The sequence below is a fragment of the Panthera leo genome, chromosome A3 (genome assembly GCF_018350215.1).
Source record: "Panthera leo isolate Ple1 chromosome A3, P.leo_Ple1_pat1.1, whole genome shotgun sequence".
Classification (NCBI taxonomy): domain Eukaryota; kingdom Metazoa; phylum Chordata; class Mammalia; order Carnivora; family Felidae; genus Panthera; species Panthera leo.
Genome location: NC_056681.1, coordinates 132246754 through 132261544, shown reverse-complemented (window position 1 = coordinate 132261544; position 14791 = coordinate 132246754). Strand labels below are relative to the sequence as shown.

At 57.5% G+C, this 14791-nt stretch overlaps 1 protein-coding gene across 3 annotated transcripts in view; it reads left to right on the top strand.

The window, feature by feature from the left end:
- The window catches only part of HPCAL1 (hippocalcin like 1), a 104364-nt gene that overhangs the window by 79118 nt on the left and 10455 nt on the right, over positions 1-14791 (top strand). For 2 of the 3 annotated variants that reach the window (XM_042933690.1, XM_042933691.1), the window contains exon 2: positions 829-914. The gene's annotated coding sequence lies outside the window, so the exon portion shown is untranslated. Of the gene's footprint in view, positions 1-828; positions 915-7811; positions 7911-14791 lie in introns of all 3 variants that reach the window. The other variant, XM_042933692.1, reaches the window with a different exon arrangement.

The following is a 14791-nucleotide window of genomic DNA, read 5'->3' as shown; positions in this document are numbered from 1 at the left end:
GATGGGAGGATTAAATCGGTTAGCGCAAACAGAGGATGCACAGAAAGCTTTTCGTACGGCACCTGGCAGCGGGCAGATTGTAGCCGCGAGGATGTTATAATTACACTTCATCTTCCTGTACAGGGTGCAGCCGAAAGGGGTGAAGGAGGAGGTCGGCCATCAGTTAGCCACGCGTGCAGGGTGTTTGGAATGTGCCAGAAACTGGTGGTGGTGGTGGTTGAAGGCGGGGATGGTTCGGGGCACCCAGGATGCCCGTGGTGCGTGGGCGTGTCTTCCCGTCGTGACCCTGTGACTCCGGGAACCGTTGGCTAGAGGTTGGCGATGCCATCTGACCTTTCTTGCGTGCAGGACGGGAGCTTGGCTGGTGGAGCCCCCGTGAGCCCACCCCGTGCACAGCCCTCAGGGCCCTTACGGTGACCCTGTGGGCCAGAGCGTCGGGTCGGGCCGCAGGCGGCGTGGTGACGGGCCGCAGTGACTCAGTGATGCAGCCAGAGCCCGAGCCCCGGGTGTGCAGACCACAGAGGCCGTGGCCAAGGGCCACACCCCGCATTTGCACCAGCTTGTGATAGCCGGTGACCTCACCCAAGGGGTGGCCGGGATCCCACTGGGAGACTCGTCCCATCAGTATCGTGGGGACTTTCCTCCCTCCCAGTGCTCATGGCCCCTGGCCTCAGTGGCTCCCAGGAACCCAGGGCTTTCCTGTGCTTAGTGTGGGGCTTGCAAAGGCTATAGTTCCCCCCGGTAAGTGCACCGAAGCAACCGGAAAGGCAGTGGGCTCTGGGCCAGGGGTGTCTGCACCCTAAGTGACCTGTTGTTCCTCCCTTCCAGGGCATGGTCTAGCGGCCCAGACAAGGACGTGGAACCAGCCCCCGGAGTTTCTGGTCCCGGCTGTCTCCGCCTCCGCTTGGCCTTGGGTAAGTCACTTTGGGAGGCCACGTGGGTCTGGAAGCAGGTGAGGACTGGCGGGCGGGGAGCGGGGGGGGTTCTACCACTCTGTGGGGTCCTGCCTGCGGCTGGCCGACGGGGATTTCACCCAGCTCAGTGGGAAGAACAGGGAAGACCAGAAGTCGGGGAGCAGGGGACAGCCTGCCCAGGACACCTGAGGTGGTCAGGAACCTGAGGCTCTGAGATGGAAAGAACCCACCCAGGTCCCGTGATCAGCTCGGCTCTCGCCCTAAGCTGGCCCGTCTTTCTCGTAGGTCCTTTGACCTCGGGTGCTTTGATTTGGGAATGTATCCAGTGACGGGGAATAGGGCGTTCCCGAAAACTCCCACCTCCTAGGTCCTGCCCACCTCCCCCTCCCACAGAGGGGAAAGAGCTGCCTTCCCAGGGCCCCGGGGCCGAGCCTCCCTACCCCCACCTCCCTTCGCCCCCAGCCCTCCCCATGGTCTCACTGGGGCCTCTGAAAGCTTGGTGCAAACGCTGCCCCCTTCTCTGGCCCCACCTGCGTCCTTCCAGGCTTTTCTCTGCCCTCTCGTGGACTTCCCCCAGCCCCTCCACTCTGCCGCCCTTCCCGCCTCCCCAAAAGACTGACCACGGGAACCCCTTTCTCGCTCACAGCCCCGTGATCCTCTTGTCCGCCAGCACGGCAAAGCCCTGACCAGGCCCGGCCCTCCAGACCCGGAGCCCAGCTGCTCTCCCCTCAGTCAGGGGGTCAAGTCCACAGTAATTAGCATGACCTGCCAACTCTTGGTCTCTTTGAATCCACCACCCTCCTGGCCCCATCTCAGGCCACCGCCTGCTTTGGGTTCTAGGCAGGATCCCGGGGAAGCAAAATGCCTGTAATGTTCGAATGCCGTTCTGACCCCAGGGCTGCACCTGTTACCTGTCCTCTGTCCTCTAGAGGCACTCTGGAGGGCTCCTGTGCCACCTGTTGGCTCCCCCGCCAGGAGGTGCTGGCTGGGCACTGAACAAGCCCTCCTGAGGGCCCAGGACCCCGCTGCCTCTGCTGTGGTGTCTGTCGCTCTTGCCGGGCTCCGTGTTCGGCTCTGTTCCCAAGTGAGGAAGTAGGTGGTGAGTGGGAGAAAGGCCTCTGGCTTTGGGTTTGTGTCCTCCAGATCCTACTGGGTGCACTTAACAGCCTCCCCAAGTCCAAGTCTCCTCTGTAAGAGGATTACTCACACCTCCCTCTTGGGGTGGTTGTAAGAGTGGAGGCCGGCAGGGGTGGGTGTTGGCGGGGAGCCTCAGCTGCCTCACAGCCCTTCTTCCTCTTCCTCCTCCCCGGCTTCTGGTAATTATGACAGTGACTGTCATTAGTCATCGGCCCTGCCCTGCCCTGCCCTGCCCACCCCAGTGCTGTGAGCACCAGTTGAGGCCAGGGGTGTGGGGTCTGTTGCCAAAGACAGAAGGAGGCAGCACGGGGGAGGGGCCAGGCCCAGCCCGGGAGAGCCCACCTTCTAGCTCCTAGAAGCATGTAATTCTCACCTTCCCACCCAGAAGGAATCCCCTTTAACGCTCAGCCGTGAGGCTAAGATTTGGACCCCAGACCTATTGAAGTGTGCGTATTTCCACCCAATAAAGCCCCTTAAGGTTGCTGGGTGCCCAGCACGAGAGCCGGCGTGCCCGAGGGGGCAGCAAGGCCGGGAGGCAGGTGCCAGGCTGCTGCTTCCCTTTGAGCGGACGTGAGCATTAGCAGGTCAGACCGGCAGACTCCCAGCACCCCCCAAACGTTGTCGCTTTCAGACCAGGCCCAGACACCCCCGCACTTCTCCTTGCTGACTGTCCCCCGAGGAAGCCCGCATCCCCCGGGTGGGGGGGGCTCCGCCTCTCTTGTGTGGATGTTGGGGGTGTGCCCTCTGCCTTGGTCTTCCTGAGGGAGGAGTGTTTCTCCCACCACCCTGCCCTTCCTTCTCTCATCCGTCCTGTTCCCCCTTGTGAACGTGCTCCCAGGGTTGGGACCATGCTCCTGGGGGTTGGGACCGTGCTTCCGGGGTTGGGATCAGAGCCCCAGGCGGGGCCTCTGCCTCAGGGGATAGATTAGTGTGGAAGGTGTTGCCTTCACCAGTTTCCCCTCCTTCCTTCCTCAGCTCTATGGGAGCTGCAAGATGGGAGGGGGAAAATCTGGCTCTGTGCTCCCTGGACGTTGCCTGTGTGCAGGCTCGCCTCGGAGACCCTGCAGATTTGGTTCCAGAGCACCGCAGTAAGGCAAATATCCCAATAAAGCGAGTCAATGAATGTTGTGGTTTCCCAGTGCATATAAAAGTTATGTTTATACAATACTGTAGTCTACTGAGTGTGAAATAGCATTAGGTCTAAAAAAACCCACCAGTGTATATACCTTAATTTAAAAATACCGGGGCACCTGGGTGGCTCAGTCGGTTAAGCGTCCAACTTCGGCTCAGGTCATGATCTCGAGGTCTGTGAGTTCGACCCCCCTCTGTGCTGACAGCTCAGAGCCTGGAGCCTGCTTCGGATTCTGTGTCTCGCTCTCTCTCTGACCCTCCCCCATTTGCTCTCTTTCTCTTTCAGAAATAAATAAACGTTCAAAAAAATTCAAAGAATACTTCATTACTGGAGCCCCTGGGTGACTCGGTCGGTTAAGTGTCCGGCTCTTGATTTCAGCTCAGGTCATGATCTCACGGGTCGTGAGATCGAGCCCTGCGTGAGCTCTGCTATCAGCACAGAGCCTGCTGGAGATGCTCTCTCTACCTCTCTAAAAAAAACCAAACCAAAACAAAACAAAACAAAAAAACAAGAAAATATTGCTAAAAAAATGCTAATCATCCTCTAAGCTTTCAGGGAGTTGTAATCAGTGATCACAGATCACCGTAACAAATATCATAATAAGGAAGCAGTTTGTCCTTTAAGTAGTGTAGTGACACGGCCCCCCCCCTCCCCGCCCCCGCGAAAATTTCATGGTTGCTGCTCACAGAGATTTGGTTCACCACAGTTCTTCTGGAAGATGTTAGGTTACCTGGGGCATGGAGATTTGGGATTTTGCAGAAGAGGACGGGAGAGCGTGATCCCGGGCTAACCTCCCCTCTGGGTGTTGGGCTTGTCGCCCCCCTAAAGTGTTGCCTAGTCTGCGGGTTCCAGCTGGGTCCCGCGGAGAGCCGTTCTCCAGGCCTTTCTGAGGTAGCGGCCGCTGCAGTTTGGAGGCAGGACGCTAGGAAAGGGGAAATCCTTCCTGTGTTGCCAGTTGAGGGTTATTTTTACAGGGACTTGGGATGACTTTGCAATATCACTTCCCGTGGGCGTCCCCTTCACCCCTCAACCACAGGGGCAGACCCTGCATGACAAGCGTTGTGGACAAATGCCGGCGACAGTGCATGCACCTGCGCACACACACACACACACACACACACACACACACACACCGTGAGCCTGCAGACTTGGCTTGGCATTCTGATGGGGGCGGCGGGGGCGGGGGGGTGTGATGGGGGCGGCTGTTGTCCTGGCCCGAATCAGCACTGCCAGCACCGGGCAGGAACTCACTGCCCGTCGGCATCTCTGAGCCTCTGCCGCGGGTAGCTCTCTCGTTGTGTCGTGGAGATGAAAGGCAGAGACAAGTGGGAAGGGGGCCGTCCCTGCCAGTGAGTCTGTGCTCAGCGCCCAAAGGGCGGGACACAGAGGGAGCCTCCGCAGTGAATGAATGGATGGGTGATCGAGCCATGTCCCCACGATCTCGCTGCTTGCTGGCACCTGGGCTGGGGCCTCTGAGCCCGGTCCGAGCCCACACAGGGCCTCCCTTCTCTGCGACACAGGCGTCTCAGGGCGGCCCGCACCGATCCTCTCTTCCCAAGGCCCGGATTTCCGGATCAGCCCAGACTGCACGTGTCCTGTCCTGTGGCCCCCTTGACATTCCTGGACCTGACAGGCCGTATGTGCAGGTTTCTAGCTGAGAAGGACGCCCTGGGAACATACTTAACAAAGGTTTGCTCTGGTGGCTGTGCCTGGGGCCTCATAGCGTGTCCAGGAGACTGGCTCTTTCTCTGAAGTTAGAGACTATCTGGGTCGGAAAGTCACGGACGGGAAATTTGGAAGCCTGGAATGCCAGGATGATGGGCTCCGTGGGCCGCAGATCACTGTGGAAGGGCTGGGCCTGGGGAGGACATGGGGGGGGGGGGGCGCGGTGTCAGCCGGACCTTCTGACCTCCCTCCCTGACTTGCTTCTTCTCCCCAAGTGCCAAGCACCGTGTCCTTCCTGTGTTTTATGCACCGTGCTAATCGGTTGTGGGCTTATTCCCAGCCGTGCCCTGGGTGAATGGAATTCAACGCTGTGTCCCCGGGGGTCGAGGGCAGGAAAGGACGCGGGCCGCAGCCCGAACGCTCAAGTCTGTCGATTCCTCCCCGAACGCTGCCTTCTTCTGCGCCCCCTTATCCGGCCGGCACGGGAGCTCGGTGTCCGGCTAGTGTAGGAGCTGACTCGGCCTAGAAAAGAGGGAAGGCATTCGTGCCTTGCCTTCCCAACCAGACAATAAGCAGCACGAAAGCATCTTCTCCTTCTGCATATCCCCAGCACGTAGCGCTGTGTTTTTCACCTGCTACGTGCCCTGTGAATGCAGGCTGATCGACACTGGCTGTGTGTGAGTTTGTACCTTGGTCTCAACTCTCCCTGCCGAATCTATGGCTTCTGGTGCTGTGATTTAAGGAGTAAAACCGGCAGGGGCGCCTGGGTGGCTGTCGGTTGAGCATCTGACTTCAGCTCAGGTCGTGATCTCATAGTCCGTGAGTTCAAGCCCCGCGTCGGGCTCGGTGCTGACAGCTCGGAGCCTGGAGCCTGCTTCGGATTCTGTGTCTCCCTCTCTCTCTCCGCCCCTCCCCTGCTTATGCTCTGTCTCCCTCTCCCTCTCTCTCAAAAGTGAATAAATCTAAAAAAAAAACCTTTTCTTTTAAAGAGTAAAAATGGCAAAGGGCAGCTTCTGTGAGCTGTCTGCACTCCTGATTATACACACGCTCTCCAATGACAACCAAAGGCTGCAGCCGCCGTGGCCACCGAGGGGCAGCCGGCCCGTCACCATTTGTGAGCCTCGTGTGTGAGCCGGGCTGATGCCATTGATGTTGAGAATGACTTACTGTTTTTATTTCTTCCCAAAGACATTAAACACGGATCAAATAGCATATGAGATGATGATTCACTGGCAGATTCCTTCCAAGTTTAAAAACAAAAAAAAAAAAAGAAAGAAAGAAAAAGAAAAAAATTTTTGGTTTAGTGAGCTGAGCCCCGAGTGGTACCAAACCAGCATTTGGTGGCACCCGTGTCCCCAGGAGCTCTGCCGTGGGGAGGGACCTACATCCCAGCGAAGCGAGCGGACTTCCCAGCTGCTGCAAACGCGTCCACTGGGGCTCAAACATGCCTCGGGGTCCACACAGCCCAAAGTCCTGATTCCCAGACAGGAAAGCAAGGCTGTGAGACACATGACCTTCCGGGCCTCTGACTCCACTCCGAGGCTGGGAGTGAGCGCTGTGCTAATAACAATTAACTTCTCTGCTCATACACATGCCGGCTTGCCTCCCTCACAGCGCTGGGTCGGGCCTTACCCTTTTCCTGAAAACGAATTCAGAGGCACCTTTTCAGACGTTTTTTGACCCGGACTTGACAAATTTGAACTGCCCTTCGAGTCATTAGTCTGAATTCCTAGGATTTGATGGCATTTTTTTGCTTCTGTCCCCGAGCTGCCCCACCTCCCCACACCCTACCTTTGTTAATCTATCCATTGGTTCCATATTATTCTGCACTGTTCAGTACTGTGATGTTATTGGTGCCATATGTTATATGGTTATTATGTCACTGCTCAAGAAGGGGCCTCACGGCTCTACAGGCCTGTCCCCAGCCTGCCCTGGCAGAGCACGGCTCTGGCATGTTCTTCCCGGGAGGCTCACGGCGGCTCCCTGTTGATGTCCTCAGGTTCCCGTGTGCAGTGAGGTCCCGGTGTGCAGTCTAAACCGGGTGAGGGTCCAGACGTGGTGGAGGGAGTGAGTGAGTGAATGGTAAACGCGGCCCATGCTCTTTTCTCTAAGATAAGAACGAGCCCAGGAGGGAAGCCCTCGTGGTCCCAAACACTGATGTGCTGGAAAGGCCGTCGTCAGCACCCCCCACCCCTGCCCCACCAGGCCTGTGTTCTCCTCCACTGGGAGCCGGCGAACAGACTGAGGCTTTGCACAATCGGGGGGCGGGGGGGCACACCAGTATGGGCGTGGGGCGTGGTATATACATAATGTATGCGCCGTGGGGTGTGGAGGGGTGCGGTGTGGGGATGCGTTGTGAGTGCACACCCTGTCCTGTGCAGATCTGAGCCGCCCAGCCCCCTCGGAACACTGGGGCTTGCTCTGGGCGAATTCCAGAACTCTCCTTCCGCACCTGCTGCTTCCCCGTCCTTGAGGGGCGCGTCCTGTGCAGAAACCGTCTCCTCCATGCACCATGGGCCCGAACCAGGCAGAAGCCACAACTGAGTCCCCGGGAGACATCTGGCCCGTAGAGAAGAGCCCAGCCTCTCCCTCAGGGGCTCCCCCTCCTGCCCCATCCCCCCGGGGGGCTCACAGTGTCCCACGGCCGGCAGGGAGGGAGCAGCCCCCACTGGGGCTCTGCCCTGCCGTCATAGGCCTGTCCTTTTCTTCTGTCCTTTTCTTCTCATTTTCTCTGAAGAACAGGAGTTGGAATTTCACTGACCCGGACCCGCACCGGTTGTGTCTGGGCCGCTGGGATCCCGGGTTTTCATGCTCGGTGCTGGGCCCGCGGGCGAGAAGTGGCCGTAAGAAGTGCAGGCCGCCCACGAGCCCTGGCCGGCCTTGGCCTCGGCCTCCAGCCCGGTTCTGTTCGATACTGCAATTAAGCCCATTAAGCGCGTCACCCGTTTCTTTTCTCCTCCAAGCTGTGACGTCACCTCTCGGTATTTGTCGGATGCTTTCCAGTTGTCGGTCCTTTTACACCCTTCAGTTTCCCGTTATCTTCACGGCTACCACAGCAGCAGGTACGGACTGTTCCTCAGGAAACTGAGGCCCCGAGAAGTTATGAGAACAGCGGAGGCCGTAAGGGAGGCAGGGGAGCCCGGCAGGAGCCCAGGCTGGCTATTTTCTGCGCATCTGCTGCCCGGCGTGGCCCTTTTGTGCACGGCCACCTCCCACCGGGCATTCTGGTCCCGTGGACAGAGGAGCGCGTGGAGACTGGGCCTGGCCCAGGGCGCCCTCTGCCTCCCAAGAGCTGTGCCGCTGACCCGGGTGTGTGGACACTGCCCCCTAGGATCCGTTTCCCTCCTGGGGGGTGTTGTCCTCCCTGGTGTTCCGACACCTGGCACAGAGGGGAAACGGAAACGTTTGCCGGGGTGAGGGAACCAATCCAGAAATTTCACCGCCCACGCCAGCCCGGCGGTGAGCGGTCTGTCCCCATAAGCCTCAAAGCTCACACAGGGATGGTCATACGTGGCAGTTTTGGCTTTCAGTCTTGTTTTGGATCCTGCCTAGAGTTCTTTTCCTGTTGTTAGCAGATTCTACAAGGGGGAGGATTGTTCTCTTGGGCATTTCCTCTTCCTCTCCCCTCTTCCGTCTTTCCCCAGAGGCTCATTTCTGTCTGTTCCACTAACCTACCTTCCTCCGCTGGGCAAGCAGTTCAAAGGACTCCTCCCCGCGAGACTCAAGTGGCAGTGATGTTGGGTCGAGGCGGGGGGCGCCGCCACTCAGGTGACCCCCGCTGGAGGGCGGCAGTAAGGCCCCTGGGCCACCTACTGAGCTGGGGGCATGTTCACGGGGGAGGGAGGAGATGGGCACTGGGTTGGTGAAGGGAGCCCCTGGCCTGACACACCCAAGGCGGGCCCTCTACTCTGCTGTGGCTGTGCCTGTGCCAGTAAATGGAACTTTCCAAGATACCAAGTCTGAATTATGGAATGCCCCTTCTTGGAGCTTGAGGCCTAAGCAAGAGAGCACTTTACCATCCTGTTCCATGATACGTTCCTTCCCGAGTCCCGGATCCTGGCGAAGTCACAAAATATTAGAGCAAGAGGGTCCTAGAAGAAGCCCATTCACTCACTCGTCGGCTCATTCACTCGGGCATCGTGCCAGGCCCTTGGAACGACACATAACCATTATTTCAAATCTATTTATTGAGCACCAGTCGTGTGCCAGGCCCTGTTCTGGGCAACAGAACAGGGGGTGGGGGGGGGCCAATGTATTTGAGATGGGTTCCTTGGAGGAGGCACCCCCAAGAAGATGCAAAGACGTGGACGTTGAGGGGGTGCGCCTTGAGACCAGGTGTAGGGAACAGCAAAGGCAAAGGCCTTGGGACCAGAACATGGTTTGGCATGAACGAAGTATTTATTCTCTTCTCAATAAGCTCACAATCTAATGAAGGAAGGACACAAGGAAACGGTGTTACACAAGCTGAGGTCATATTAGAAACGGGTTAAAAAATGGGAAGGGGGTCAGAGGGAAGAGCAATTTTCGGGGCCCAGGACATACATCCCTGAATAAGGAGCGTCTGAGTTGGGCTTTGCTGGTTGAGTAGAAGTTTGCTGGGCAGCCGAGGCCATGAAGCAGTGTTTTCGGAGGCACACGGTATATAGGGAGGGACACACACAGTTCCTCTTCCTGTTGGCATTAGCAGCTTCTTCGAGGGACAGAACATTCTCTTGGGGATTTTTCTCTCCTTTCCCCCATTTCTCCCCCCCCCCCCCCCAACCCTGCGCCGTCTCCCAGCCCTCACTTAGGGCATTCCAATCTCGGCTAAGTGGAAAGGAAGGTTCAGGACTGGAAGGGGAGTTCTCTGCCTTGGCCAGCTCCCTCCTTCCCTCCTTTTATTTTAAAGCTTTAGGAAGTCCTGGGGAGTTAAGCTGCTGGCGATGGGTACAGAAGTCAGGAGGGTTTTTGGTTCTCAGTCAAGTTCAGTTCTCAATCAAGGTCACGGGTCTGGAGCCCATCCAGCCGGTAAAACTGGATGCAGCAGGTTTTCAGGAAGTCCTCTGAAAATGAGCTCCTGGAAGTCAGTGAGCTCAATCTGGATCTGGGCACGCCCTGTTAGCTGTCCGCTCCCAAGGGTGTCTGTCACTGACCGCCTCTTCCCCCAGATGTCGCCCAGGGGCTTCTGTTCTCCCAGAAGTGGAGGAGGACCACCCCCTTTCTGCCGCTCCGTCACCTTAAGGACCTAGGTAGGCCGTCATTGCAGCTGGCCTCTAGCAGAGGTCTTGAAACTTGTGGGACTCACTTGTGTCCTTGTGAATGAGATGTGAATGCCGTGGGCACCCTTTCTTTTGTGGGCACCTAGGAGTGAAACAAACAGACCCCTCCCAGCTGGGTGGCAGTTTGCAACGGGCCTGTAAACAGGGTGCTAACGGGCTTCAAGGGTTCTTGTTTGGTGGCCCCAGATCTACTGTCCCAAGGAGCTACCGAGTGCTGGCAGCCACTAGAAATACAGAATCGGCCGCATTCATATGTAATGTTAACTTTCCTGGTAGGCCACGTTAACAAGGTAAAAAGGAACAGATGAGATTCACGTTACCAACATGACTCATTTAACTCACGATATCTCAGACGGTATCGTTTATCATTCCACATGTAATCGGGATAGAAAAATGACTCTGAGATAGTTTACATTATTTTTTATGTATTGTCAGAACCCAGTGTGTATTTGATACTCTTAGAGCACATATACGAATTCAGACGGGCCACATCTGACGTGCTCAATAGGCACATGTGGCTGGTGGTTACTTTGTTGGACGTGTCTAGCTTATAGACAAGAGAGACTGAGACCCCTCCGCGACGTGGAGGTGGCTTGGTGTGGGGGGCGGGGTCGGGAAGGCGGGGTCTCCATTTCGGTCCGAGGATCCTGCCTGCCTGCGCCCTCTAGCGTCCGCCCAGCCGCGTTGCAGCCTGAGCCGCCCCAAAGCGCGCCGCTCCCTTGCTTTGGTTCTGACAGCGGTCACAGACCCCTTGGGACAGGACTGGCCCCTCCCCAGAGCAGCTGCGCTAGAAACCAAGGCTGCATGCGGCTTGCCTCTGACCCGCTTACTTGGAGACAAGAAGGACGGATTCTCGGCATTAGTCCGTTTGTTAATGGGTCACCAGGAGAAAGAACCAGGTCTTATGCTGCATGGGAAACGGCACAAATCGCCTGTTTTCTGCTTGTCCCTCCAGCCCCTGCTTTCCTGCTCTACCCCAGACAGAGGAAGCAGTCATCCCCAAAAGCCCTCTGGTCCCTTGAAGTTCAGATTCGCAGCAGACGCCCTCCCAGCCTCACCCGGAGCGTTGGCCTTTTGTAAGGACTTGGTTCCTCCAGCCTTTCCCCGTCTGTCTCTCTCCAAGTGTTTGTAAATCTGCGTGGCCCAGTGAGCTCTGGAGATCTCACTTGAAAGCATTTTAAAGCAATGGATGAAATGTGACCCACGCCACCAGCCAGCGTGGAGCTGTGATTAATGGCACATTCGAGCCCTTGGTTCCCAAGAGCCTCACCAGGCGGTTGGTAGAACTCTGCCATTAAAAAGGCTTTAATTTGCTGGCAGGACCTACTTGGGGTTAAATATTTTCCTAGGGTTCTCCAGCTACATGCGTGCTTTTTTTTTTTTTTTAATTTAGCACATTAAAAACAATAACAGAGTCACCGAGAGCCAGAGAGATGGGCGTAAGCGCTACATTAACCCCCTCCCCGTTCCTTCATTACTGTGAATTAAAATGTCATCTTTGACATGCTCGAAAGGCCGTTGCCTGTCTGATCCAAGCCCTGCGTGGCCACGAGGCTTTTCAAGCCAAGTGAGAGGTGGCTCTGATCCCAAATTGATCACCCTTCCTGGCACGTCCGTTCTTCGCCCCATCCGTCAGTGGAGAGGAGAGTGAGATTTTCTGGTCTACCGATGAGGGTTGGGTGTTTGTTTGCCTGGCCACCGGGGCCGGGGGAGGGAGGGGACGTTGCTGCTGGGAAATGGGGGTGATGGCTTTGTCTTTGCAGAAACGCTGGCTTTTTGTCGTCTGTCTTTCCAGCCGGCCAGTCGTCAATAAGGTTGGTGCCTTGGCTTAATTAGTAAGAGAGAGGTCACCGTGCATGCAGGGTTCCGCTGTCCCTGGTCCCTGCGAGGCCGCTTGCTTTGGGCTGAGAGCCTCCAGGAGAGAGCTAAAATGAGGCTCTTGGTATTAACCGTTTCATCCGAGTCTTTGGTAAGCACATGTGAGCCGGTCCAGTGAGGGACTGGCAGTGCACGGGGAGATTTATTTCGTATTCATGGGCTTACTTCATGGCGGAGTGGATGCCAGCTGGGGGCACCGTGGCGGCCTCCACCGCCCATGGACCTGGGCAATGAAAGGGGAAGGTCACAGACAAGCACGTGCCCCGTGGAAGCCTCACTTCTTTGTCTCTAAGACGGAGATGACGTTGCCTTCTCCCGGCCTGGCCAAGCATGAACCCCACCTTCCCAGTGCCCTAGTGTCTGGTGTGTGCTCCCTAGAGGTGGCCTGAGTTTGTTTGTTTACATTTATTTATTTTTGAGAGAGAGAGAGGAGAATGCAAGCAGGGGAAGGGCAGAGAGAAGGAGACAGAGGATCCAAAGCAGGTTCCTCGCTGTGAGTGCAGAGCCCGATACGGGGCTTGAACTCACGAACCGTCAGGTCATGACCTGAGCCGAAATCAAGAGTCGGCCGCTTAACTGACTGAGCCACGCAGGTGCCCCGAGGTGGCCTAAGTTTTGATTCCTCATGCTGTCTTCCTAGGCAAACTGTCTTGTCCCCTCCATGGAAAAGGAGTGATTCCTCCCTGGAGCTTCCCCCCCGCCCCGTCACGTTACATCTTGTGCCCCATCCATAGGTGCCTGTGCCATAAGCAGCCCAGAGCGCTGAGAACCAGGGTGCACATTCAGAGGGCCGGATGGGCTGGAACAGACCGCACGCACACCACCCCCCCGTGCACCCAGCCTGGCACCAGGCCCCGAGAACAGGCTGAGAGCCGGGGCGGCCTGCACTCCTGGGCTTGGGATTTGGGGGAGCAGAGCACCGGCTGGTGGACACGTGTGGGCAAGCATCCCCACAATTAAATGGCTCAGGACACGGTGTGGGGTGTGGTGAGGCACACAGATCTGTAGACCATACGTTTCCAGATTCTTCCAGGGAATCCTGTACCACCTTCCAGGACTCGATGCCTTTCTTCAGAGAGGGTCACCTCTTGGGAGGAGAGCCTTCCCTACCTCAGCTCCAGGCATAGGAATCTTCGGCCTGGACCTCTAGACCCAGGGGTCTTAGACTATCAGAGCGGGAAGGAGCCCTAGTCCTGGAAGGAGGCCCCCTCACACCACACTGTCGTGATACTCAGGAAGCCCACGGAGAGGGAGGGGCTGGGAGTCTGGATTCTCAGTCTTGTGTGTCACCCGAAGGTGACACACTGGGGAAGGGTCTGGCCAAGCACGAAGTTGCTCCCCAGGCACATCACCGTGCCCTCTGCCTGTGACCTTCTAGCTTTGGGTTGACCGGCCTCGTCCCTCTCCCGGATCTGGTACCTTCCTTTCCATAAACACCTGTTACCTCGGGCAGAGGAGGTGCGAGGAATTTGGCATTTCTGTGGGGTCTGTGAGTGTATACATCACACACGCGTTCTGAGGCAAACTGATAGCATTGTTCGGAGGGGCGATTTGGTGTTCAGGGAGGTGAGTGGGTCCTAAAGGGACCGATCCTGAGCCCTCAGAGCCTAGCACTTCACAGAAGCCCGCTTGTTTCCCTGGTGAAAAGGGCAGGGTTGCTAATCAGGGCAAAGGATGTGCCATTAACGACCCAAGGTGGCTGTTTGTGACCGTGTTGCCCTGCGGGGCCACGTGGACCCACCTCCCCCGGGCTGCCCTCAGCAAGATGTGGGGCCTGAGCCGAGTGCTGCCTTCGCCTCCCGGGCCTCTAGGGCTGGTTCCCCGCTGGTAAGGTGGGACTGATCTACGCGAAGGGCCTGACAGTAAGCCAATTGTCCCACAGTCCATGGACCTTCTGGCTGTCCCTGCTGCTGGTGCTCAGGAGTGAGGTTGGGGGAACCGCACGGTGCCCGGCACGGGCTTCTGCCCCACTGTTGTTGCTCAGGTCAGTGCCCAGGGACAGCTGTCTTAGTGTCCCAGGGCTTTCGCAACAAAGTAACAAGGACCGGGCAGCTTCAAGAGCAGGAATTGATTTTCTCACGGCCCCAGAGGCCAGAGGTCTGAGATCAAGGCGTCAGCAGGTTCGGTTCCTTCCGAGGCCTCCCCTTGGGTTGGAGACGGCTGTCTTGCTGTGACCTCACGCGGCCTTCCCTCCGTCTGTGTCCCAAGCCCCTCTTCTAAGGACACCGGGCAGATTGGATTAGGACGCACCCCAGTGACCTCATTTTACCTTAATTATCTCTTAAAGGCCCGGTCTCGGAATACAGTCACATTCCCAGGTGAATTCGGGTCACACGGGTCTAGAGCAGCGGCTGTCCCGTCCTGCTCGCGCTGGTCCTCCCTGGCCACACACCGCATTACGCCGTCCCCCGTGAGGATGTCAGGGGCGGGGGAAGCGAGGGAAGCAGGTGCAGACGAAGCCACCCGAGGTGCCGCCCGCTGTGCGCGTTGGGGGGGAGGCCCGTGTTCTCCACCCTCCGGACGCTGGCCGGGAGACCTCCCCAGTTTACGAGGAGCATGGAAAAGCTGAGGGTTTAACAGCAGCTGAACTGATGAGGGAAATGGAAGATGAGCCCTTTTTCAAGCACAGGTAACACCGGGCCGGAAGTGTGTGAAGTCTTGGCCGGGGTGGGGGGGGGGGGGGGTAGGTCACGGCTGGGAGCCCTGGGTCGGGTGCTGCTCCGAGGCCCGTCACCCACCTCCTTGCTCTGCAGACACAGAGAGGTGGGGCTGCCTTGGAGAAGCCACACAGTGAGTCACCCCACCCT